The sequence below is a fragment of the Portunus trituberculatus genome, chromosome 42 (assembly GCF_017591435.1).
Source record: "Portunus trituberculatus isolate SZX2019 chromosome 42, ASM1759143v1, whole genome shotgun sequence".
In the NCBI taxonomy this organism is placed as follows: domain Eukaryota; kingdom Metazoa; phylum Arthropoda; class Malacostraca; order Decapoda; family Portunidae; genus Portunus; species Portunus trituberculatus.
The window spans coordinates 17051455-17077668 of record NC_059296.1 but is presented as its reverse complement, the minus strand read 5'-3'; the positions used below and the strand labels follow the sequence as shown (position 1 = coordinate 17077668).

Genomic DNA, 26214 nt, shown 5'->3' with positions numbered 1-26214 from the left:
GGGTAAACGTTTTGAAGTTTTCCTACATTCCAAATAATCTTTTTTCCTCCTCTTGCTGTTCCTGCTTTTACTTCATCTCTTCCTCCTCGGGTGATACTGGTGTAGTTACTTCGTCTACAGACAGAGAGAGAGATAATGCGTTTCTCTCTCTCTCTCTCTCTCTCTCTCATCACTTTCATTACTAAATACACTAATGATATCTTACTCCAGTCTCACCGCTTCCTTACTCTAAATGCTTTCTATTCCTTTTATTTCTATTCTACACACGAACCTGTACTATTTCAACTCAAGAGTATTTTTTTCGGCCTTTAACTGAGTTCATATTTTCGACGTGCCAACTTTTCCCTCTTCCTCCGTCACTGAGCTCCCGCGGACTCGAGTGACTAAAAGTACCATTGGTTCCCTATTATGTTAACACTTTACAATTCCTCCAAAAAATATGCCTGCTTATCCCCTTATCTATCATTACTGCAACTATTTTCAGTCTTCACCAGTGTATACCGCCTACACCAACAATCAGCAGCCCAACAATTTTATCGCCACTCGTCCCAACTCCACCAGCTACGGGGAAAACCAGTGGTCTCTCACCCTGTAGGCTCCTCCTCATTGCCACATGCGGGAACGTGAGGCCAAGACAGGGAGGAAAAAAAATATTGTAGTGGCTTTGGGAGAGGAGAGTTGCGCAATCTACTCGTCAACTCTATTCTTTCCTATCTTTTTTTATTAATCTACATTTTACTGCTCCTCGTCTTTCAATCTTATCAGTCCTACGATCCTACCAAAGAACAAGGTGGGGCCAATGCCGATCTTGTTTAATACTTGTAGCGCTACCAGACATTCAGGACGGTGGTTCTCTTAACACCACCAGTATGAACAGTATGGGGAAAAGAGGTACACACTAGGATGGTAAGAGCGCAGCATGGATCATTTTAGCTGTGACAGAGGGAGAGGAGGAGGAGGAGTTCCTTGCCAGCTACATACACAACTTGGGCCACCGCCAGCACCCAGTGACCACGTCCTCAACCAAACACTCATTGTACTTTGCTTTGCTGTCCCGCCGCCACTCATCATACCTGGATACTAGTGTCCCTTGCCCGCACCCTCCCTCCTTGCTCTTGTCTGGCTGCTGTTGCTGCTCATGTCTGGCTGAGCTCCCTCCCGAGAACATACTCTGCATGCCTACATGTGTAAGCACAAAGGAAGGACGAAGAGTGAGCTTACGTTTAAGGCCTAAGCTTTGTGTCTCTCTCTCTCTCTCTCTCTCTCTCTCTCTCTCTCTCTCTCTCTCTCTCTCTCTCTCTATATATATATATATATATATATATATATATATATATATATATATATATATATATATATATATATATATAAGAAATGGCGTGAATAAAACAGACCACTAACAACGGCGGTGTGACCTTGACTCCACCTACTCAATATGAATTCCAGTGCATCTCGTGGGTAGCGGCACCGAGCGTCGCCACCATCCAGTCACCAATAGGGCAGCGCCTCACTGATACGCCCCTCACAGCCCACGCCTGTCCCGCCAACTAGACTCCTAGAGGCTCAACTACTACGCCACCACCACCACCACCATGAAGTAATGCACACACGAAGGTTACAACTTACATTCACTGGTATCCGGATCACAACGTGTCATTTGAGCATCACGGCAAATAGTAGTGCATCACTCAGTGCCTCCCTCCCACTCTTCCTGATCCGTCCACCATTCAGACACACCCCCTTCCCGGCACTGCTATGCTCAGATGTCGCCCCTTGTGATTCCGGAATGCTTAGCCACTCCGATGTCTATCTAACAATGACAACCAGGATGAGAAGCGTGTGATACAGCGAACATAGCTGAACACTATACCTGTCTTCCTCGCTCTCCAAAGCCAAGTCGCTTACCTGAAAAGAAAGAGATAAAACACATGAGCTTGCTTATATAAAACGTAACAGCTGTTACAAGGAGCCGCCAGCAACCACAGCACAGATCAGGTGAACTCTCCCGACCCCTTCAAGGCTTATTGCTCTGGCAAGTAGGATCTCGCACCTGTTCTTACTGCCAGTCAAGCAGGCAGTGTCACGCCCCCCGCCCCGAGCCAAGGTCAAGCCAGCCCGCTAGCACCTCCAGCTTCATCCCACACCGCTGAACTCCCCCTGATCCCACTCACACACCTGCACCGAGTCTGGCTGCTCTGCCAGGAGCAGACACAGTCTGGCTGCTCCCTCGCCTTGTCGCTTAAACTTGCAGCATAACACGGTCGTGTTAGGACTGACGTAATGATAAGCAATAAAACATCCCGGGCGGGATAAGCGGGTTAAATCAGTCTTAAATTTAACCCTGAGCGTACTAAGAAACCATAATGAAGGACGTTATTCATAGACATTTGGGTGTTTTGATGAGCGCATCAAAGAGTTAGGTGTGGGCGTAGGTAGCGTGTACAGGGCGTGGTCCCAAAGTAATCACGCTCATTGGGATGGTGATTGCGGCGCGGGAGATTTGGCGTGACACTTCGGAATGAGCAAGCATGCAGTGTGGAGTGGGTAATATGGCGACAGAGTCGCCACTGGTTGCAGAGATGGTTTTCAATTTTTTATGGAAAAAGAAACACATCAGCAAGATAAACTTCCTCGCACAGCACGCGGCACGTCCCCACCAGCGGCGACAGAAGAAAGTTACAGGATCTTCGCTTCCCACTCCAACCGGAAATGCTGACCAGCCCCCTCCCATCCCACCGCACCACCACTTGCACCGTGAGTTGCAGGTGGCTGCAGGGGGCGGCCACATTCACCCCACGCCGCCAACTACATCCTGTGGAATTAATTATCCTACACATGACTGACTCCGCCAAGCGGTGATCCTGTGCTGGGTTACTGTTGATGCTTGTAAATGTAGAGTCTAAAATGAATTATGTTACAGTAAATGGTGGGTGGGGGGGAAGGGGGACGACCATGGCAACGAGCCAGCCTCCTCTAGTCCTCCATCAACCAGCTGCACCACCTGTTGGAGCCCGTTCCACCACATCCTACAGCCCGCCTGACAACATGCCCTCCACCTACACCTGTCGCCTCCCTTTAGGCACGCCCACGGCACTGCTTCACTCCTGCCTCAGATCACTCAACTCCCTTGTTTCGAGGACGATCAACTGGATAAACTGACTAATATACAAGCACCTCACTCTGCCAGTATTCTTGACGTTGGCTACAACCAACAGGGTTAGGGAGAGTGGAAAAGCTCTGTGATGAAAGTAGGGGTAAGCAGGGCAGGTGAGTAGCTTGGGCTGAGGGAGGGGTAGGGTGCGTCTGGCAGGCTCGGGGATGGCGGCGGGCTGGGCCACCGCCAAATATGGGCGGGTAGGCACGCATGCTACCCAGTGCCGCCCACCTTTCACACCCACACGTCCTCCACGCGCACCCTAATTGGGTCTGGCCGGGCATCATCTGGTGCCACGACACACCTGGCTGAGTGCACGAGCTAACTTTGGCTGTACTTCCTTCGACATTCAGGCCCAGACACACCCATTCACGACGCTTGGTGGTACTGGCTGTGTTTGCGGCGCGGATCAAGATCCCTTCCCTCACAGCTAGTCAGCTACACCACACCCTGCCCCACCCCCGCGCTCCATACAAGAGCATGCATATGACAGCGCGAGATGTGCCTTCACTGTCGGACTCGGGCTCCACCACTGCCCATGTCCTACGCCGAGGATATGGAGGTATGGAGGGACACGACGGAAAGGCAGTCTAAGGCTAAAGCAGGCTAGAGAGATGCAACTGACAACCCAAGTCAACGTTGGGCACATCGAGGTGCCTTAACACGACCAAGACAGCAACTCATGACGCACATGAAGTACTAGTTCACCCCGCCTTCCTTTCTTTCTCCCTCCCTCACACCCACACATACACACCTCGCTCTGTTGTCTTGCAGTATCCACGTTCCGTGCACGTTGTGAGTGATTGCTATAAATCCTTCTCGTCCCTCACAGCCACTGAGGCCCCTGGGCGGCTGTGGTGTATATCCTAGCACTCGACGAGGGCACGCATGCCCACCACGTACTAGCACCACCACTGTACTGCTCTCCTCTCGGCTCCAACACTGAACAGCGGGCAGCTCGCCTCCTAGCCGCACAGCAACCACCTACCAATTTATCACCATTTGTTTCACCTACACTCGACTGACTGGAACTCTTTCCTTCAGTTTTCGAGGTAAACTGAAATAAATGGATCTAAAGAATAATAGGCATTGAACAATGTCATCAAACTGGTGTAGTTGCTAACATTACTAGTTGGCACCTAAGTAGATGAGTGGCGATGGTAACACTGCAGCGCAGCCACGCTCATAGAAAACGGGACGATGCGGGTCTCCACTACTCTGTTAGACCCCGCTACAACGACGTCCAGGCCGCTTACTACAGGTGGACGGACCAACAGGAGATTCGGGGTCACCGCCGTGACGCAACAGTTACTCCAGAGATGAACTGATTGAATAATATCTGGAGCAGGGCAGAGTGAATGCCCTTCCGGGATGAGGTCATGGAAGAGTTCACGCACTTGCTTCCTATCAGCGCCCTGTGACTGTCGTGTTGCGTGAGATGAAAACCACAAGAGCTCGGAGCCTTGAACGACAGTCTCCCCAATGACCCGCTCCACCAACACCCACACCTGCCATGCAGGGCACCCTACTTATCAGGGTTAGCACCTCCCTCCATCCTCCATTAATTACTGGGAGACTGAGGACTGAACATACAATATTGATCTTTACTTCGCGGTCTGAATGGTGACGCTCGGACGGTTAATCTACGCATGTCTGGTCGTCGAAGCCCAACTAAAATTACTCATTTTTCATACAGGATATAAGTACATGGAAAAAAAAATCGGAATTAAGAGAAAGCAGCAGATAGCGAGGACTCGGAGGGATCTTCCGTAGAAATAAGAACCATATTAATAAACAAGACAAAAGACTAACGACATAGACGAATACACTGCAACACTGAATGGGCGGCCAGACTCCCCAGGGTCCCATCACTGTTCGTTGCAAGTATACAAAACAAAACTAAATAGTGAGAAAAAATAATAGATAAATAATAATAATAATAATAATAATAATAATAATAATAATGAAATAAATAAATACATAAAATCAATATTTTGCTCCAAGTACTTCACGGCTCCAGAATTAAGAATATTAAACAAAATACTTCTAAAATCTAGAGCAAATTAATATCAGCCCGGCAGCGGTGTCCTTTATTAGTGGTGTTTGCTTCCATCCTCCACACGAGAGCAGCGTCGCGGGCCCAATATATCACCGCGATAAGACTGAGATGATCCATCCCACCCCAGCCCGTCCCAACCACACCTCCTTGATATGGTGAGCTCCGCCAATATACCTTAAATTGACTCCTGTTGTGCCTGGCTACTGCTCCTGAAACCGGGGCCTTACTTCACTACTCTCTCTCTCTCTCTCTCTCTCTCTCTCTCTCTCTCTCTCTCAAGGAAGCTCAAGCATTGCTGGCTGCATGCTAGCCTGCGCTCAGCGCTGGCCGCATCCATCATCAAACTCCTTCAATCACACACACACACACACACACACACACACACACACACACACACGAAGAGGAAAGGTTCCATATTTGCCCATCGTGTCCCCCTCGTCTGCGGCGGGTGGGGCGGGACAGACCCCTCGTGTGTTTAGGTGGTCCATTGTTTGACCTCACCTTGCAGGCTCACATTACAACCTTTATTAGCGCTTATGTCGCCAGTCTTCGAATGACCACCCCGACCACAGAGGGTGCAGGCATGGTCTCGTGAGTGTAGTGTGTGGGAGGGTTTGGATGTGGGGTGGGAAGCGGGCTGCGATACAGATGTGTTGTGATACGAGAGCTAAACAAGCTGAGGGAGAACATGTGTGAAGATAAACCCATCCTAAAGCAAGGACTGTGTATCTAGTAGCTCGTACTTGCACTCAGCCTGGTAAGCGTTCGTTCTTCTGTGACACACGCATACCTCGCTTCCCTAATACACGCAACGGCACAGCATTTTTCCTTGCTATTACCAGCAGCACCGCCGCCATCCCGTCCCCAGGCCCTGAACACTTTAACAGCCGCCGGACATCCTCACCCCATTAACTAAGGGAGCAGCAGACAATTACATTATTACGACATTCCTGCTCACTGAATAGAACTGTCCAACAAAACGTTAAACAAATATTACTACTACTAGTATACTACTACTATTACTACTACCACTACATCACTACTACTACTACTACTCACAAGCAGATATCCATGGGCGCGCGTGGCAGGGCTGGGAAGGCAGACAACGGCGAGAGGGGAAAGGGAGGGTTCGAGGAGGGTCCTGACGCCACCTCACTCACCGCCTAACAGGGTCAATAGTGAGCCAACTCCATCAGGCTCCAGCGGTGACCTGTCCGGGTTGCCCTACGCTCCCCACCCACTACCCCCACCGGGCTCTTTCTCTCGGCTCTGCTATCCGCCGCACACGTCCCTTCGTCTGACGGATAACTCGCTCCAGGCCACACCCACGCCTTTCTCAACAGGCTCATCCTTATGTACATCCCTTGCATCCACGTTCCCTGTTCCTGTTTTATGTGTGTGTTCTGCAATGCCTCCACTACTTCCTTCCTGTTCAAGCTTTCCGTCCCACCACCCTTTTCAAGCTTTGGTGTACGCATCGACTAATTTTCTCCCACCTGCATTTAGGTAACCTCTATGCTCTTTACTACGTACTGTCCAATTTTCTGAGCGCCCTCTTGCTTAGTGTTTATTTATCTTCCTTCACCCATCCACTACTTTGATATCCACTTCTTCCATCACCATATATCCTTTATACCACTCTCTACTTTGCCAAGGGTCCTAGCATAGCATGTCACCAGCAGTACCACAACCACTACCAAACCACAGGCGGTATGGCCGGGCCGAAGCGTGAGGGCCCCAGCAAAGGGCTTCGTGGCAGAGACAAGTCAGGGGAACGAGGGTTGTTTTAGGCGGGAAGATAATGCGATAGCAAGTGGTGGGAGGAGCAGCCTCGCGTGGCCGCCTCCCGCACCCCCTCCCCCTTGACTCCCACCCAGGGAGGTCGGCTAAAAGGGAGCCTAAACACCGGACAAAGGACGATAACGTTATATCTTAATGCAATTTTTCTTGGTAATGTCTGGATAGATCTATACGCGAGGGGGCGGCAGGAAGAGGACAACGGTGGTGGTGGTGGTGGTGGTGGCGTTTGAGGCAGAGATGACTACTATTTAGTGTAGTAGTAGTAGTAGTAGTAGTAGTAGTAGTAGTAGTAGTAGTAGTAGTAGTAGTAGTAGTAGTATGTTCTTCGTGTCCACAGAAAAAAAGAAGCGATTAAAAGAAAGAAAGAAAGAAAGAAAGAAAGAAAGAAAGATAAATAAATAAATAAATAAATAGATAAATAAACAAACTAATCTTCCTAACTCGTAATTTATTCATTGGGTGGACATAAATAGCGGACGTCATGTGTAGTCAGCACAACCGAGCAGCCGAGGCAATAATGCTAGATCTGGAGATTAATAACAACTTGCATGTGTAGTACCGAGCGAGATTGTTTCTGAGAGTTTATCAAGGCAAGGCAGGAATTTATTTTGTATCCATTATTCTGATCGTGTGTGTGTGTGTGTGTGTGTGTGTGTGTGTGTGTGTGTGTGTGTGTGTGTGTGTGTGTGTGTGTGTGTGTGTGTGCGGTGATAGAGGTGGTGGCAGTGACGTGTATGAAGGTCCACGAGAGGTGCCGAGGCATGGTGTATATGTATGTACTTCCTGAGGCGTGGTGATGTGGTCTGTGGTGGTGGAGGCGTGTGGGAAAGACGGCACGTGGAGTCGGTGTAGGGTGGAGAGCTCGACAGGAACACACACACACACTACACACAATAATTAAGATCGAGGAACACAAAAGCTCGCGGTCAGCGTTATAAGTCTATCAATGGCAAGTCACGGAATTTTCACACGCATAGGAGAGAGAGAGAGAGAGAGAGAGAGAGAGAGAGAGAGAGAGAGAGAGAGATTTTATTTGAACGTGCAGGACCTCTAATCCATTTACCGGTGAGACGTACAACGGGTCTGGCAAACACAGTAAGTAGGTGGGTGGCGCGGCAGGATGGAGCCAACGTGGTGAAGACCTCAGGGTATGCAAGCATAGTGACGGAAAGAAAACTTAGTATGATTGACTCACTCTTATGGCAAAGCTGTGGTGCTTCAGCATATTTGCAGAACACCACCAGTGTTGAGCACCACACGAGAAGTGCACTCTTGCTTACCGCACGCCTTTTGTACTAACCTTTATCACCCTTCACACACCACCCGGAGTGTCGCCTGACTACGTCTGGCGGCAGGCGACCTTGCACCGCTGGAGCACCAATGACGGCTGGAGCAGGACGCCCCCGCGCACCCCGCCGTCCTGTCGTGTACTATCTGGACTCTTCTGGTCAGACCCGAGTTCTTGACTCGGAGTTCATTTCCCGCCTCTTTGCACAAAAACACAAATTCCGTTTTTTCCTTCCCCTCCACAGACTATTCAATTCTGATAATGGCTCATTACTCCTCAGCAGATTGTTGCATCCGCCCGCCGCTCCTCAAACTCCCTGTGGCGTCTTGTCCCCAAGCTCCTACATAGTGGATCACTCCAGGGTATTGCAGGTGCTTGAGAGTGCTGCCAGCAGGACGCACCGTGAACATACGAAATGAAACAATATGGAAATAGTGAAGGATCGAGAGGGATTCCTTTTAGGGCATTCCGAAGATTTTCCGGAGATCCCCATTCTAGCCAAGCGGATGGGACTGTTCCAGACACCCAGACAGGGAGGCGGCCACTGACACCCCCACAGTCTTCAGAGCAGATGGAGTGGACACAAGCTCTGCGGTGCTCTAATGAGTCTCTTGTGTGCAGCGGGCGGGCCGTATTGTGCCTCACTCATCTTCCCTGGCTGAGTCACAATATGCTCACTCCTATTATCCCCCCCATTACCCAGCAGCCGCCTAGAGGTCTACACCGGCACCCCTCCTTGTCTGCCGCACCTCCCCCTGCCTTCCTCACAGCATTTCGCTGCTCCTGGCGACGACAGTGACGATGATGACAGTGATCACGCATTCTAGACGAACCAACACCCAGACAGGAAGATGGCTATAGGTCCGAGGCGCCACCATCACCACCACCCGTCACCAACACGATCAATAGTAACCCACTTCCCCACCACCACCAGCCCAGCCTTTTACTGCCTACATGCTCGTGCACACCATCGCTAACATCCCTATCCACACAACACCACCACCGTCACCCCCACTGCACGCACCACTCTTACTGTATCTAATAAAAAATAATAAATATATAAATAAAAATACAACAAAGACTTACTAACCAAGCAGTTCATGAATCACCACGTCACTTTCACCACCACTTTTTTGACAGTCACACGCGACATGCATGGAATCATCACATCACCACCACTACGTCCACCCGTGCTTCCCCCAATACCTGACCACCAACTTAGGAAAATCACAACTCATCACACAATCACACACCACAATACCTTATTCATCAAGCCAAACACAGGCAAATTACAAACTCATCACACTCAACATCCTCCCTCACTCACCACACCCATGCCTCTTTACTCAGCCCCTCAGTACTACCTCCTACAGCTCTCCTTCGCCAGCACCAGGGAACGCAACGCCCAGTCACCGTCACCCATGGGTCAGGGGTCAAGGGTCGCCAGGCGGGGCTATATAGGATGACCACCCCCAGCCAATAAGCGCCAAGTGTAGAGGTCATGCAGAGAAGTTTGTCCAGTCATTGCTCTCTCTCTCTCTCTCTCTCTCTCTCTCTCTCTCTCTCTCTCTCTCTCTCTCTCTCTCTCTCTGGCTGCGTTAGGGTAAGGCTGAAAAATAAACAACTAGACGTCAATTTTCTGAACTAAGTAAAGTACAGTAACTGAGCACAAGACTATTATGTCAACCTGATATTACAGTTTGCGCTTGTAAGTTACTTTGGGTGAGACTGGGAAATGAAGACCTGGGAATGAAGATAATGGTACGTATAGTGTTATGGAGGCGCGGTAAATGGATAAAGAACAGCGATGTGGTGTGATATACATGGCTGGAGATGCGGTGGTGGTGATGGTGGTAATGATGAGGGCGGTACTGCGGGAAATACGGAATGAGCAGTGACACAATCAATATGAGGGCGAGGGGAGTGTGGTGTAATGCGATCCCACCAGTAATTGATTTAAACACCGGGTGAACCCTGCCGGGTTGGGATCAGCGTTGGGTGGCGGGGGATCAGTGGTACACACCCGGTTTTGCCTGCTGGTGTTTAAGTGGGTAAGATTAAGCTGCGGGTGCGGGGTCACAGGATGCTGACCTATATAACTTATCTTCCCTGTTTCTTCTTATTTCTTGCGTGACTGTGACCTTTTCTCCGCAGTGGGAGGGAGAGAACAATGCAATGCTCTGCCTCCACGTCCTCATACACATCACGGCCAGTGCTGTGACGAGGGTGGGAGCGTGGTTCTTTGTGACATCTTGCTGAGAGAGTGAGTGGAAGTAAATAAAAGGATAGTGAATAAACAAAAAAATTGCTGATTCCTGCCTCGTCTGCATGATTTCTTTGAGCTCATTTCAAACTTTTAACTGAGACTCACTGATACCTTCTCTCTCTGGTTACGAGGCATAATTTGAGACGGTTCGTAATAGATTGAAAAAAAAAATAACAATAATCTAATATCCATACTGTTCCCCGGGAAGATGTTCAGGAGCGATGAAGTCTCCCGTTCATACGTGCCCACCACCATCACCATCTCATATCCACTTGCCTCCACAAAGCTCAATGTTCACCTCCATGATATAATCATCTCACCACTTCCCCTTCCCCTTCAATCCCGTACCGCCACCACCACCTGTTGCTGCATATAACCCCTCCTCCCTCACGCACACACTCCCTCTACTCTCACATCCGTCCCTAACCCCCACCCCACCCACGTCATCGAGATACCCCGTCACTCGCTACTTAGGCGCTTCCATTCTTTTGAAAAGACTCGGAAAGACACACCTTCACCTCAAAAGACCCCATGATAAGACCAATATTTATCGAACGTGTTCATTGTATTTCTCCCTCTTTTTTCATAGTCTACTTCTGTGACAATCTCCCGCCACCACCAGGAACACGCGACGGCCTGACCTCCCCGGTAAGAAACGGGATTCCTTCAATGGGGAGGGAGGGAGGAAGGGGAGGGAGGGAAAGAGAGAGGGTTCGAAGAGAAGGAAGAAGAGGGGGCCAGAGAGAGAAGAAACCAGACGCAAGAGAATGAGAGGAAAACATAACTGTTTGTCTCTCCAGTCCCTCTCCTCTTCTAGTCTCTGTTCCTCCCTCTCCCCCATGATCTCTCCCCTGCCGTCCACTATTGACCTCTGACTGCCAAGTCTTCGTAACTTGATAAATTTTGGTCAAGTTGGAAGTATTATTCGTGGTCACCATCAACGGCAACACAAAGGAATAGGTGGTTTGCATATTTGAGTACCTTATGTTATTTCCGCTCAGTATACTCGTTGAAGAATCGTGTAAATGTAGAAGCGGCGTTAACCATCTATACAGACTTTGGTTCCACCAAAAACACAATTTTCATATTTGAAGTCTTCATACAATGAAGAAAACAAATGAAAAAAGAAACTGAATGTCATTAGCATCAACCAACTACAACAATATACATAAGATGTAAACATTTGAGCATTCCAGTCTTCGAATCATACACCAACCGTAAAACTCACCGTATCATTACAGCGTCCTCGCTTACGGCACCAGACACCGCTGCACTAATGGCCATTTTACATACTGCCTCACACGAAGACCCGTGCAGACCATACGTAACTAGTACAGTGATCAGTGCAGCAGCTGTCCTCAGTCAGTTGTTCCAGTAAGCAGAAAGTCACTGACAATCCCTTCAAAATCAGTCAGTCACCGAGTCTCCACCACCATCATCAACTAGTCACCGTCAGTACCATGGAGTCACCAGCCGCCTAACAAGTAGTAGATTACCTGGATGTCGTAAGTCTCATTCTGTCAGCTCTGTAACGGGTAAAAACAGCACAGGTAGTACGAGTAGTAGCAATGGTAACAGTTCCGGAAGTAGTAATAAAAAATATTAATGGGAAGTCACCGCAATCCCGCTGAGCCTCGCTACGCTCGGCGACGAAGGTTACAATGACGAGGAACCAACAAGACCAGCTGCATTGAAATACTACAAAACCAACTCACCTCTTGCATCACATAAACGTAGGCAGGTCCTCGCCGCCACCGCCTCCTCCTCCCCTACTGCTGCTGAGTTCCAATTCTGTCTTGTGTAAAAGCAACGAAGAGTGAGGCGTCCGCGCAGAGCTTCCGTCTCCCCACGTTCTTCTGGAGGCGAAGAAGTGGAGTCCAGGGAAAGGAGGGTGCTCGCATCACTGCTCGCCCACGTCTGCCGGGCCCGCATCTGGATGAGGGAGGTGACTGCTCTCTCTCTCTCTCTTTCTCTCTCCCTTCCTTTTTCTCTCTTGACCAACACTTCACAGCTTCACAAGTGTAAGTGACTCCTGGTCCAGTGTCTCCGTACGTCACTGCCGCACCGATGTTTCTCCTCTTGAGTGTGTAATGTCTGTACTAATGGTGTGCGGGGAGCCATAACACTCTACAGTAAGACACGAGCGAGGCTGAGGTGGTGGCGGCGAGTCCTTTAGTAGCAAGAGCGGCAGCAGGCGGCGTGAGCAGCCACGTCCTACCCCTGTGAGGGCGGGCTGGTAAGTCCTGATGGTAGGAGCGTAGCCGCCGTCCTGTCGTCCTCCCGGCCCCAAGGGAGCATCCAGGCGCCAGGTGGACGGCTTCCCAGGGGCGTCGTCTCATTCAACCCGCCCCCTCCCCTCCCGTTCTCCCATCCTTTCCTCTTGTCTGTCGTCTCCCAAAACTCTTATTTCTGTCTCTATTGTTGACATTTAACGTAGTTTCCTGATTACTCAGTGAACGTGTTCACGTATCTTAGCACTATTTTTGGCACCACCATGATGCCTCTAAAAACTTCATATTAATGCTAATGTTTCCTACATTCATTGCACTCCACTGCAAGTGTTAGCCTCTTTCCTTTGCCTTAGCTTTAACAAGGCAGAAGACCCGCCACCAACACACAGCAGTCTGTAAGAAATATTGCTTAGACTGGTCGATACCATGCGGTCTACCGAGCATAACCTCCACGTCTGTGGCCACTGGTAGGACTTGGCGGCAGGCTGTGCAGGATTGCTGCCCTTCCCACTTGTGACGAACTCACTGGCACAGCCGTGTAATTATCTACTTAGATCTAAAACAACAGCAGCATCAAAACAGTGCTATGCACGGGTGCAGCCCAGCCTCAAGAGAACCGGCGAAACACTGTTACCAACCTGAATGTTGAAATCTTGAAAGTATTTTTTCCAGTAATAAGAATTTTGTGAAAAGACAGGAAGACATTTAACAATCAATGACAGGTGATCACAAGCCAGGCAATCGATTCTCTAGTGGCCCACACTGCTGCCAACACCGCCACACATCATGCCGGCACCTGTGTGATATAGTATATTGTGTTTATAAGGAGTTTAAGCTTTTTCCATTTGCGACACGACAGACCTTCGTGGTACCTCGCGTTCCTCTGCGTTCTTGTAATCATACGCTTTAATTTAGCATCAAAAACAAGGATATAACGAATTATTAACTTGAAAATTTCATGGGCTAAATCTGTCACTACAACCACACACACACACACACACACACACACACACACACACACACACACACACACACTCACACACACACTACATAGATACTGCACGAATAATTGACGCATGGGGGTGGAGTGTGGGGGGTGGGGAAAAGAGGACAAAAGGTGGTTGGAGGGACGGGACGGTAAACTGGTGTTGCTTGAGGAAACAGTGGGCGGCGGGGTGCACAAAAGGGCAGCCTGACATCCTCGCAGGGACTCTCACCCACAACAATGACGGCTAACCTGTGGAGGCGTGTTGGAGTAATGGAGCTGAGGGGGAAGCCTGTCACTCAATGGCCTGTGTGTGTGTGTGTGTGTGTGTGTTAGATGCTGTGACTCAATCCACCACTCTTCTCCTGCCCCTTGTGCACCGTGACTCAGCTAACCTCGCCACACCCTTGCAATCCTCCCCCGGTCACCCAGGGAGTCTCTCTGTCACTCACCCTCCTCTCGGTGACTGCCCCCTGAGCAGCATACCCTTGTCTTCACCCATCCCGGCGAGGAGATGTCCCGAAAATCCCTCGCACGCCTCCCCTTGTCTGAGGAGTAATTAAGGGTCGTTTCTTAGGCCTGTTGGCTTTCTTTGATTGATTGCCCGTCGTCAGCTCGGCTCCCCAGCGACGGGGACTTACCGCTAACAAAGGACTAATTGTGCTGAGCGTCCCGTTCTGCCTTGATGCTGTCGGAAAAGCGTGGCGTGAAGTACTCGGTGAAGGGTGAAGCAAGTGCGTTGTGGAATGAGGATGGGAGATGTGCGGGGTGAATGGGCAGGGACGGGGAGGAGCACACAGCACTACTTCATACACGAGGCGATATACACAAACACTATGTAAGTCTAGACCAGAGTTAAGCAACCGGGGAAAATGTGGGAACTTGTAACGAGGTAACAATCCATGAACATACAGACGCATGGTGAAGAGGGGAGGCGCGGCGCATATCTCAGAGCAACACTCCCACCTCACACGCGTTAATAATACTGTGGCTGATAATACGCAGTTAACTAACGCATTCAAACCAAAACACGCTTAATACTAACTACGTGCTATATTCAAGTGGTGGTGGAGCAGTTGCTCTGCTTACCTTATCGCTCAGGCGACGCTCCGCATCCTCCTGAAAGATAAAGAAATTGTGATAAGTGCGTGTTTTGTGGGTACAGTACTCAGCGGTAAGGTAATTCACATTCTATGAGCCTGTTCACCATTGTGTGTGTGTGTGTGTGTGTGTATTCATATATATTCTTCTGGAAATTCTTAAGTGTGTTTATATATATATATATATATATATATATATATATATATATATATATATATATATATATATATATATATATATATATATATATATATACTACACACATTCGGTGTCAAGTCATGAGTGACAGACAATCTCGCCCCGCCTATTGCACCTGCCTATCTCACGAGCCAACAGAGTCTGTCACCAGCCAGGACACACCTTGACACAAGTGGCCAACATAACGCCCTTCCTTGGTATTTATGGCAATGCAATGTCAACATATTTTTAACATGACGTAAGGCGACGTAATGGGGGTAAAGGCAGGATGGAGTGCATTTACTGACACTCCCTCAAAATTTAAGAACACATGACGAGCTAGGATTATTATTTATCTATTCAATCATTCTTACAAGTCAGACAGAAAGGTCAAGGACACAACAGTGCAAAAAAGCACATTTGTAATACCGCTCCCCAAAAAACAACCTGAGCGAGAACCGAGTCAACAAATTTAGTCTCGACCTTGGTATTAATTCACGTCATGCTTCACGGGTCGCCAAATGCTTGCTTGTTGCTATTTCGAGACTGTTACACACACACACACACACACACACACACACACACACATGATAACAAAGCTTGGATTATGATTGTTTAATGCTCAGTTTTGCAGTAAAGTATCCAATGGGCGTAAATAAATAAATAAATAAATAAATTGGCTCATACATGCTGAATTTCGCCAAGATAATGATGTCTTACTTTTAGTCTGACAGAGAACAACACCAGCTCCCTGAGTCAGAGTCCTTCTAATGCACGTTAATCAGTGCTCAACATACCTTACTTTGTGAATCTTCAATATTAACGTAACTTGCTTTATTTATTTGCACTACAACAATACGTGTCACATATCAAGACGTCAATTCTAACGATGACTTTTGTACTCTGTCACTAATAACATCATGAACAGATCCTTTTCACACATCTTCCACCGTGTAGGTAGTTCTTTAATATCTCCACCATGTTTCTAAGCTTCTTACTTTCCAAACAGGCCTTACGTACATACGATCTCCCTCCTGGGTTTACTTTTCATCTCAGGCTTCCACGGGAATACTAAGAGTTCAGTACAAGTGCATGAACTGTCTTAAATGTTCTCAGGACTTATCTTGTTGCACAAATGGTGGTGGTGGTGGTGGTGGTGGTGGTGGTGGTGGTGATGATGATGATGATGATGATGATGATGATGATGATGATGATGATGATGATGATGATGACCAATAACAACAGCAACAACATCAGAGATGATAATGAAAATGATAACAATAATAGAAATAAAAGAATAATAACAGCAATAACAACAAAAATAAAAATAACAATATCAACAACAATAACAATGATAATAATGATAATAATAACAATGAAGTAGAACAATAAGTCTATCTGCTTTCAATGTGACTGTCAAACTAGATCCCCAACCATTCAGTCACCCCCTAAGCCTGAGACTGTGAGGGGATTACAACCTGCCATCTTAAGCCCCCACACCCTGCCTCACCTCCTCACCCTTAGAATTATGAGCATTAACTATAGCAGCCATAGAAGCTCCAATACATAAGGAACATTCTTTCCATATGCCAATAATATAAGCTGAAGTGTATGCCAACTTTACTGCATTGATTCTTGAATAGCTTTCTAATTTCCTCCCACATTCCTGCTCCCTTCCAAACAAACACTAAAAAATAAATAAATAAATAAACACTTCATGTCAATCATAGTTGCATTTTTAAGGCACTGTATAAAGAAATTCCATCATAATACATAGGACTGATCACACTGTTGACACTGAAGTGGTGCCAGCAACCTCATGTGCTGTGTTATAAAAAGACAGGCAGGGATGCTGGGCCTTGAAACTTAACACTGTGCTCTCATGGCATCAGCATAACTGTATGTACATGATGGAACACAGTGTGTCTGTTTGATGTGCAAAGAATGCCCATTTCATTTCAGTATTTTCTTGCCTTAAGCTACACACACACACACACACACACACACACACACACACACACACACACACACACACACACACACACACACTCACTCACTCACTCACTCACTCACTCACTCTCTCTCTCTCTCTCTCTCTCTCTACTAAGTGTTACATAGTTTCAGACAAATACAAATACTGGATGAAAAAAAAAAAAAAAATGCTACTCACCTTACTAGTAACTGATTCTATGCTTGTTATGCGAGAATCACAACATTGGTTATGATATAAAATGTGAGTGAGTACTGCTTTGCTATGCCTACACAACTTAGCTGGCAAAATAAATAATAAATGAAATATAATAATAACATGAAAAGTCTAAGACTAGATTTCATAATCTTATTTGATATCATAATTCTGGTCTTTTCAAAGCCTAATAGTTCAACAAAATATGAAACTTATGGCATGGAATGAGGGCACTCAAATAAGTTCATTATTGTACAGCAAGTGAAACGACTCAAGGCAGGATACTACAACATTACTGTCATGATGGAACACTTGGCGGTATCTAAAAAGTTCCTCGGTCTCTTTAATGACCTATATCCTATTACTATCAATCATCACCATCAAATCCACCAGTTTCCATGCTTCCCATCTCTACATATCAGGCTTGTGGGTCAGGCTGGAGACCCATAAACTACAAATCATGCTGCACATGTAGCTGCTTTGGTTTGCTCTCATGTGCATAACACACTTTATCCTTAAACAAATACAGAGCACCATAATTCAAGTAACTTCTGGTTAAAGTGGAAAGCAAGCTTATGCTGGAGGAAGCAGGAGGGAACCAAAGCACATAATGGCGATGACCCAGAAAAGAACTTGGCATGGCAACACTGGAGGTGATGATCCATGAAGACACTATGGAGCTGGGAGTCAAGGGTTTCACTGTACATAACTGCTGGGTGAATTATACAATGGGGTGTCTCTCTGAACCTTTAGTCCATAACTCAACATGAGATAAAAATCACATCCATGAAATTCATAGTCGATGGTGATGCTCTTTCTATTCCAATTGTAAGCTGGGAAATCATTGCATTCATACACACACACACACACACACACACACACACACACACACACACACACACACACACACACACACAAACAAGTAAACAAGCAAACATGCACACTATTCTAATACAAACATTTCTCAATACTAAGTACCCAGTATCACTTCCACAACAAATATTGCCTCAAAACATTCACACACCATCTCATACAACATTCTCAGCTTTCTAACTCATTGGACACACACACACACACACACACACACACACACACACACACACACACACACACACACACACACCTCCTCCTTCATTACTTAACTCTCTTAGCAAGACCAAACCATCAAAGCAAACCTTGTCTGCAGCCACAAAATGCTATAACAGTCTGTAAAAAAAAAAAAAAAAAAAAAAAAATCACTGACGTAGCTACACATATTCTAGTCTACATTCTTATCAAATCAGTTAAAAGTCCTGCATGGATTACATAGAGACACGCTATAATCTACACCTTACATGGCAAAAAATAAGGGTCTTTATAGAGATATCTGTATTTATCATCATAAACTGTTTTACTAAGGGAAAATCAGGTCGAAGTGCCACTTATGGTGAATGACAGTCCAATAATTACTCAAATGTATACTTGATGTCATAAGTTGTCCATTTAATGTTTTATTCATGAGCTACTATCATTACTATTATCATTATCATTATCATTATTATTACTTATGTTATTATAATCACAGCATTAATATTAGTAGTAGATACAGTATATCAGTAGAAGCAGTAGCAGTTGCAGCAATATTAGTAGCTGTAGCAGTATTGGTAACAGTAGTAGTAGCAGCAACAGCAGCAGCAACAGTAGTAGTAGTTGTAGTCATAGAGAGAGCAGTTGCAGTAGTGGTGTCAGTGGTAAAAGAAGATGTAATATGAGAAGTAGAAATAATAGTGGTGGTGGAGATGGTAGTGGTGGTATTAGAACTATAAATAGCACAGTGGTGGTGGTGCTGTTGGTGATAAGTAATATTATATAATACACTTTAAAATATTTGGTTGCAAGTTTTTAAGCCTAAACATAAATTTTTCCCAACTTATGTGATTCCTAATGATAATTATATTGATACTCCACTTATGCTATTGACAACAATGGCCAGCAGTATTGCAACATCTACATGTGAGATAAGAGGCAAGTGCTACATATTTAATTGAGAATGGGAATTTTATAAGTGTCCATAAAATTTTAGTAGCAATATGTTCAATACTTAGCAACTCTCTCTCTCTCTCTCTCTCTCTCTCTCTCTCTCTCTCTCTCAGAGGGATTTCCTCAAACCAGATAAATTTATGGATATATATTTTTTCAAGGACACTTTTTTTTTTTCTTTTTGCTGATAAGACTTTGACTATTTTCCTCAGGGGCAACTAGTTGAGATCAAAGACATTTTTCATGCCTCTATATCTGCCTGTGCTTGCCATGACCAACTCAGTATGGTCTGATGGTTTTTAATCTTTAAATTTTCAGTATACATAAGTCCTGTGAGATCAGACTGGATTTTCAAGCATACTTTATCATGTGATGTGAGATAACATGTAATGCTGGATGTGTGGTTAACTACTTGCTCTTCATACAAAAGGTTCAGACAACAGATTGTTTTTCTATGCATTGTGAAAGTATTTCATGAGAGCATAATAAGGATAAATACAGAACATCATGGATTAAGGAGCAAACCAAACTGATGATATCTTGGAAAAAAGAAGAAAGAGAGAAAAAAAAAAAAAAAAAAAAAAGAGACCACAGACCATGGTTTGAATTGGTAGTTGATGGAGTAACACAGATGCCACTTGGGAATAGTAATAAAAAAAAAAAAAAAGAGTAGCCAGAGAAGTGAATAGAGGAAGAGAATGAAAGTTGACAGTGACACAGTTGGAACTTGAGAAAATCAATAAAAGATAGAGTAAAAAAACAATATGATTAAAATGTGAGATATTTGGGTGGCCTGGAATGGATGAGGGTTGACAGAGATGAGTGGAGAATGGTGAATGAGGGCTTTGTCTTGCAGAGGCTGATGGTAATGATGGCTGTCATATCACAGAGTGATGCTAATGACAGTTTCACATCACATATGAACTCATTTTGTATAACTATATGAAAATAGTCATACAAAAATTGCAATGTCTGAATAATATGAAATAATATAAAAAAAAATAGAAAACATTAAACAGTAAGAATTTTCACCACTTGAGGCTGACATGCTATATCATACATCCACTAAAGTGGGGCTGTGTTCCCCAGCAAAGTTGGCTTCTTGGTGCCTACACACTTGCTCTCCTTATCTGCATAGGCCAAAGTCTTTACAGAGCTATCACAACTTCATATTAAAGAAATAGAGACATTGAGAAAAATAGAGATTAATATAGCAAACAATGAAATGCATCAATGCATCTATACACCCACTGCATATGCTTATAAGGCTTACAAATTTAGGATGAAAACATACTTTTTTCACATCTGATTATTCCAGTTCAAGCTCAAGCTTGTTTCTTTCCTATTTTGAACACATTAGCAATCACTGTACAACTGCACCGCTTCACAATAAACATCAAATCGACCAATTGACTGACTGAGATCACCTGCTTGTTTTGGGCCTTGAAAACATGCTATTCACACTTCCACTGGCTCTCTTGCATATGGCACAAAGAGTAGGATATGAATTTATGGAGAACAAAGGTAGTGAAGGCGAAGGCCAAAGGAGCACTAATGTTTGCCATGGCAGTGAACTGTCATGCTTATTATATACATACACCTGCAACAATACATACTAGTCAGGATAAGAGTGTTACTGGATGGTACAGAACAGCTATGTCAACTGCCACCAGTACCAGTTGGGCTTGTTATATAATGCTGTTTGTCTTATAGCAGTTCTTTGATACATAAATAACATGAATGATTCAAGACCATAATGCAAATAGTACATATCCTGTTTTCTTTGTCTGTAAGTACCAAGTAATAGTTTACTTCACCAAGAAAATAGAAATGATAAAAGTGAGACGTACAGATCTGAGATATTTGAGGTAGTATATAAGTGCAAAACTTCTAATTTGGAAACAAAATTTCCTTAAATCAAAGGCTTACTATAAGTTACTCGCCTACTCTGTTTTATTTCTTTACAAATCATAGTTAATAAAATTATGTCAAACATTCTTCTGTCAAGCATCATCTTTGGAGACTAAAAGAAAAGTTAAAATACTTTTTTTTAAATATTGTTAATTGTAGATATTATATAAATATTGTTTGCCCTCTTCTCAGTGGTATAAGAAGTAAGAAAAGAAGGCGTACATGACTCATGCATACAATGATCAAGAATCCAAGCAGTTGAAATTAGTAATTTGAGAAATGCATATGGTGCGTGAATAATGAATAGTGAAAGAAACGAAAGCATGTAATGCAGAACTTAGATTTTTGTCTATTGCTGATTGAGACCAGACTCTTTAAAGGTAACATATGACTCAAGCAATACTCAACATACTTATTCATACTACAACATAATTCTGTATAACACTACTCGTGAGAAAAAAAAAAATTACAGTAGCACAGTTGAAGGTTGGCAAAGAAAGAGTAATGTGCTGCCACCTCTACCAGCTGGTAGAGCCACACTCAGAACACTGTAACCCAACAAAGGCAACACATCACTCTTTGAAAATAACTATATTTTCATTTTGGAAGACAGGTAGTAATTTGTGAAGGTAAAGCAGTGCAAATCACCTGCTTTCAAGTGGTAAATGCACATTTCATGATTTCATGGCTAATGGTCATTAATTTCATTGGTATTGTATGCCTTACAGGAGATGATTCCTGTTACCCAGTGCATTTATGACACAATGACAATGATTGATATTTCAAAATTAATCCAGTTCTCACAATCTTGTCTGGATTGTACACACTTGTACAGTATGGGTTGTACTTATACAGGGAATGCCATGCTTCTTGCAGCATGCCTTATCTTCTTATGTTCTGAAGACTACTTCTAGTCAAATGATATATACTTTATGATATTTGCAGCTCATAGTCCTTGATCATGTCATATTAGGGATCCCACTGCATTTATGAATTTAAATAAGCTATCAAAGAATGTCCATGGAACTCCCACAGAGGTATGATCATGGCATATTAATGTGAATGTATTACATACATGCTAGTACACTGTTGTCCTCTTCCTCAAAGGTATTCTATTATCAAATGGCCATCACAATCAGTATCAACCTTATTCACTTAACAATAGCCAACTTAATGGCTCATTACATTGGATGCAATAAATCATAAATCTTTTACATATTTTCTATGGATAACTCATCATGTATCTGCTTATACCATAATGACAAAATTGCTGCCGATCTACCCACCTGTTCATCCACACATCCACAGCGACATGCACAATTATGAGCTCTAATTTCTTCCATGAAGGATAACAGATGACAGCCAGGAGTCCTAAACATGATCGAGAATGTGGTGATTGATATGCACTAGTTTACTGATCGCTTCCTGAGGGCATCAACCTTACCTGTCAATTATCAGGCTAAGGTTTGTCACAATAACAATATACTTTCACTGACAAAATAATAGTTATTCTCCTTGAAAAAATTCATGGGATGAGTGGTGTGTAAAACATGTCAGTCTGGCCAACACAACATACTGTATGAGTAAATTTTCATTAAGGTTTAATTATATTCTCTAACTGACAATCGTCAGCCTCTTTCTCATTGCTGCAATGTTGCATCTCTTGCTACTACCATTATTTTCACATTACCTGCTCTTCTGATCTTGCTAACTCCATGCCTCTCCCCTCATAGTTATATTTGTATAGCACTGGTATGTAATTTAATTATGGGAGTATGTGCCTAATAAACAACTACTATAATATGCAAATGGATTATGACTATAATAGGTATATAGTTATCTGCATCTTTTTTTTTTTTTTTATACCATGTGGGGTTTTCAAGGGAAATTTTTGGGCTAAACGGGGTACTTTTTGTGGTACCTCCTATCTTAAAGCCCACCCGCTAGGAAACCGTTGCCCCGAGTGAGGAAGCCCAACCTACACTCGGACCGTGGACAGGGTTTTGTAATGCTTTCTAGGTAGTGAGAACAATCCAGTGAATTTAAAGCTGCAGTATGTCTGTACATATCAAGATATGGATGGGTGGGTGAATCTTTGAATGACAATGCACATGAGACCAAAATGTAAATGTGGACCACATGGAAAGAACAGAATGACTTGAATACCTTTGCTTTGTTAAAAAAAAAAAAAAAAAAAAAAAAAAATTAAGGTGATCTGAATACTAAAGGACATTTGGCTAAAGAAGGTGAAAAATTAAATGCTGATCATAAAACTGCAAGGAAAAACTAATAAATAAAAAAAGTTGAAATGCATCACTGCAATAACAATTTAAGTTATAAATAATAAGATGGCTCAGGACAAATCACTTACACATTGCACTCTTTTGTTTATCAACTTATCCATCAAATCCCCTTCTCTTATCATGAGGTGTTAGATACTGAGCCAAAAAATATAAGAAAAAGAAGCAGCAAGTCATACATGATCTTATAATGTAGTGATGAAATATATTATGTAGTTAAAAATGTTTCCCACAGCTCACATTCAATGTGCATTTGGTAATAACTATTACCTACGTACTTTTGCTAAACTATTTCTCAAGATGATCTCTGACTGAGTTAAATTGCATTCACTAAATATCACACACTGATGTATGGCTTAAGAGAAAAGTTATACTGGAGCATGGAATTATGGAGGGAGCAAGCAACCAGCTCTCGGGAGATCTGTCACTGCCAGTATGTACTTGGTCTGTCATGTACAGTACCTGTTTGTATTCCATTGTCACTGCAATAATGGTGAGTTAATATATACAACTAATGCCTTCTGACATGAAATCATCAATGGGTCATAATGAAACATGAAACTTAAAAAAAATGCATTTTAAAGCAGAAGCCATCAGTACAAATGCAAACTCTAAAAAGCAGAACATGTTTAGAGTGCCAGTTTCTTATTAACCTGTGCTTTGTTGCTTCAAAACATTGCTGAATGAACCCTTAAGAAAAAAAAAAAAAAAAACTCTTACAGACTTGGAACAAATGAATGTTAAGTCATAAGACTATGCAATCAGATATTCCTCCTCTTTGGTTCTCCCAGAATATCCAAAAGAATAACTGTTACTAAAAATAAAATAAAATAGAATAAAAACGAATATATATATATATATATATATATATATATATATATATATATATATATATATATATATATATATAAATAAAACCATGCATCAATCATTTTCTTTTATCAACAGGCCTTTTACAACAAAGTCAGTAATTTGAAAGATGCAAAAGTATTGATCATTATCATCAAATTCTAAGTTGCTTTGAATCCACTCCAGGACATGGAACCTCATTCTTTTTTCAGCTCCACTGGCTGTCAACCTATATTCTAGGCCATTCCAGCAAACTTTCTCTTTCATGTTTAGTCCATCCAACCTTCTTTTGCCTTGCCAAGCTTGTCACTCTGCTGTTCTAACTGTTCTTTTATTATTTGTTTTTCACATGACATGTTTTACCCATGCCACATTATATTGTCAATTCCAAAGACTTGGAATATTTAAATGTACGATGAAATACTAATATCACTTAATCAATAAATACATAAACTAATTAATTCCTTTGTGATATATCTCTTCATAAACACCCTCAGGGCTAATGCCTTGCCTAGTGAAAATGACAGTTGAAATGTCATAGTTGCTGTTGAGTCTTGGAGAAAGAACCTGGGCAGCCTACACACAGTATATATATACATATGTTTGGTAAACAACATCCATATAATCTGAAGCCTAAAACTTTCTATTAATAAACTTAAATCTGTTCTATATTAATCTGAAAACTAATCTTTAGCAAATGTTTATGTTTCCTGCTTTAATGGATGGGAAGAACATCCATTTAACAAACCACTTGCTTTATTCACCTGCAGTCTCTTCCAAGCATTTCACGTATCTCGTGATAATAAACACTCGAGGACCCTTTTCAGATCAAGCTTCATGCCATATGTAAACCTCTAATTTGTAGCTTTTACAGATCCCATGCCACGCAAGATATGGCATCCAGAATACCGGAAATACCCACTGCCTTACATGGTCTCCAACATTTTTGTCATTATCGAGGCCTGTGCCAGATATAAGCATACCTTTCTGTGTGCAGCGCAGGAAAGTTACCACGGCATTCCGCTGCCGTGGTACCAATTACTGAGTGGAGAAGGCAACACGGTTATATTTCGAGGATTACCACTGATATCTGGACCAACAATGACAATCCGAGACGCAGTTACGTGAGGCACTGACTTACGGGTGTGGTAGTGCTGCAAAGATAAGCACTGGCAGGATATAGACACTGGCAAACGGAGAGATTTTACTCCAAACATTTTTATATATCTGCTGCCTCACGAGCCAGTCCTGAGCCAGAGTAAGTACACGCTCAGGTGCATATGACACTCATGTACATTCTCTCTGAATGATCCATGTGTAAAGACAACATAATGAAAGAATAAGAGAGCAAATTAGCTTACCGAGGGCGAAGCAATCCTCGTCCCCCTTGTTGATGACGTCACGTGTTGTTGATACAGAGCGGTGACGTCATCAAACTATCAAGAAGTGCTGCCTTTTCAACGGCACTTCTCTTTTCATCCTCTTTTTTTCAGCCATGGTGTTTGCACTCTTTTCTTTTTCCTTCATTAACATTAACATCGGCATTTTTTTTCTGTGTTATTATATTTGCATTAATTTCAATAACGGGTGTCTGATTCCAGGATACACACAACACTGCCATACTTTTGCACCTCGCCCTGTACTTAGCAGAAAAAAAAAATCTATTAATCGATTTCCCTATTGCTAACAAAATAAAGCACGATAATATCCACAAAACGGAACACATAAATAATAATTATCTAATAAATTTTCAGACGCATGTCAAAGAAAACTTTTGATGGGTAACATTTTTTTTCCTTTATTCAAATTAGACTGTCTCATTTACATAGTGGTAGAAACATATAATCTTATACTAACATCTTAATGGTGAGAAATAGTGTTTTCTTCTT

General features: G+C 43.7%; 1 protein-coding gene across 8 annotated transcripts in view; it reads right to left on the bottom strand.

Annotated features, from left to right (window-relative positions):
* The window catches only part of LOC123517312 (talin-2-like), a 181090-nt gene extending 155353 nt beyond the window's left edge, over positions 1-25737 (bottom strand). For 4 of the 8 annotated variants that reach the window (XM_045277274.1, XM_045277272.1, XM_045277280.1 and 1 more), the window contains exon 1: positions 3909-4086. The gene's annotated coding sequence lies outside the window, so the exon portion shown is untranslated. Of the gene's footprint in view, positions 1-3908; positions 4087-14872; positions 14903-25308; positions 25455-25686 lie in introns of those variants that run through there. The other 4 variants (XM_045277275.1, XM_045277282.1, XM_045277271.1 and 1 more) reach the window with 3 other exon arrangements.
* Between the last annotated feature and the right edge of the window lie 477 nt (positions 25738-26214).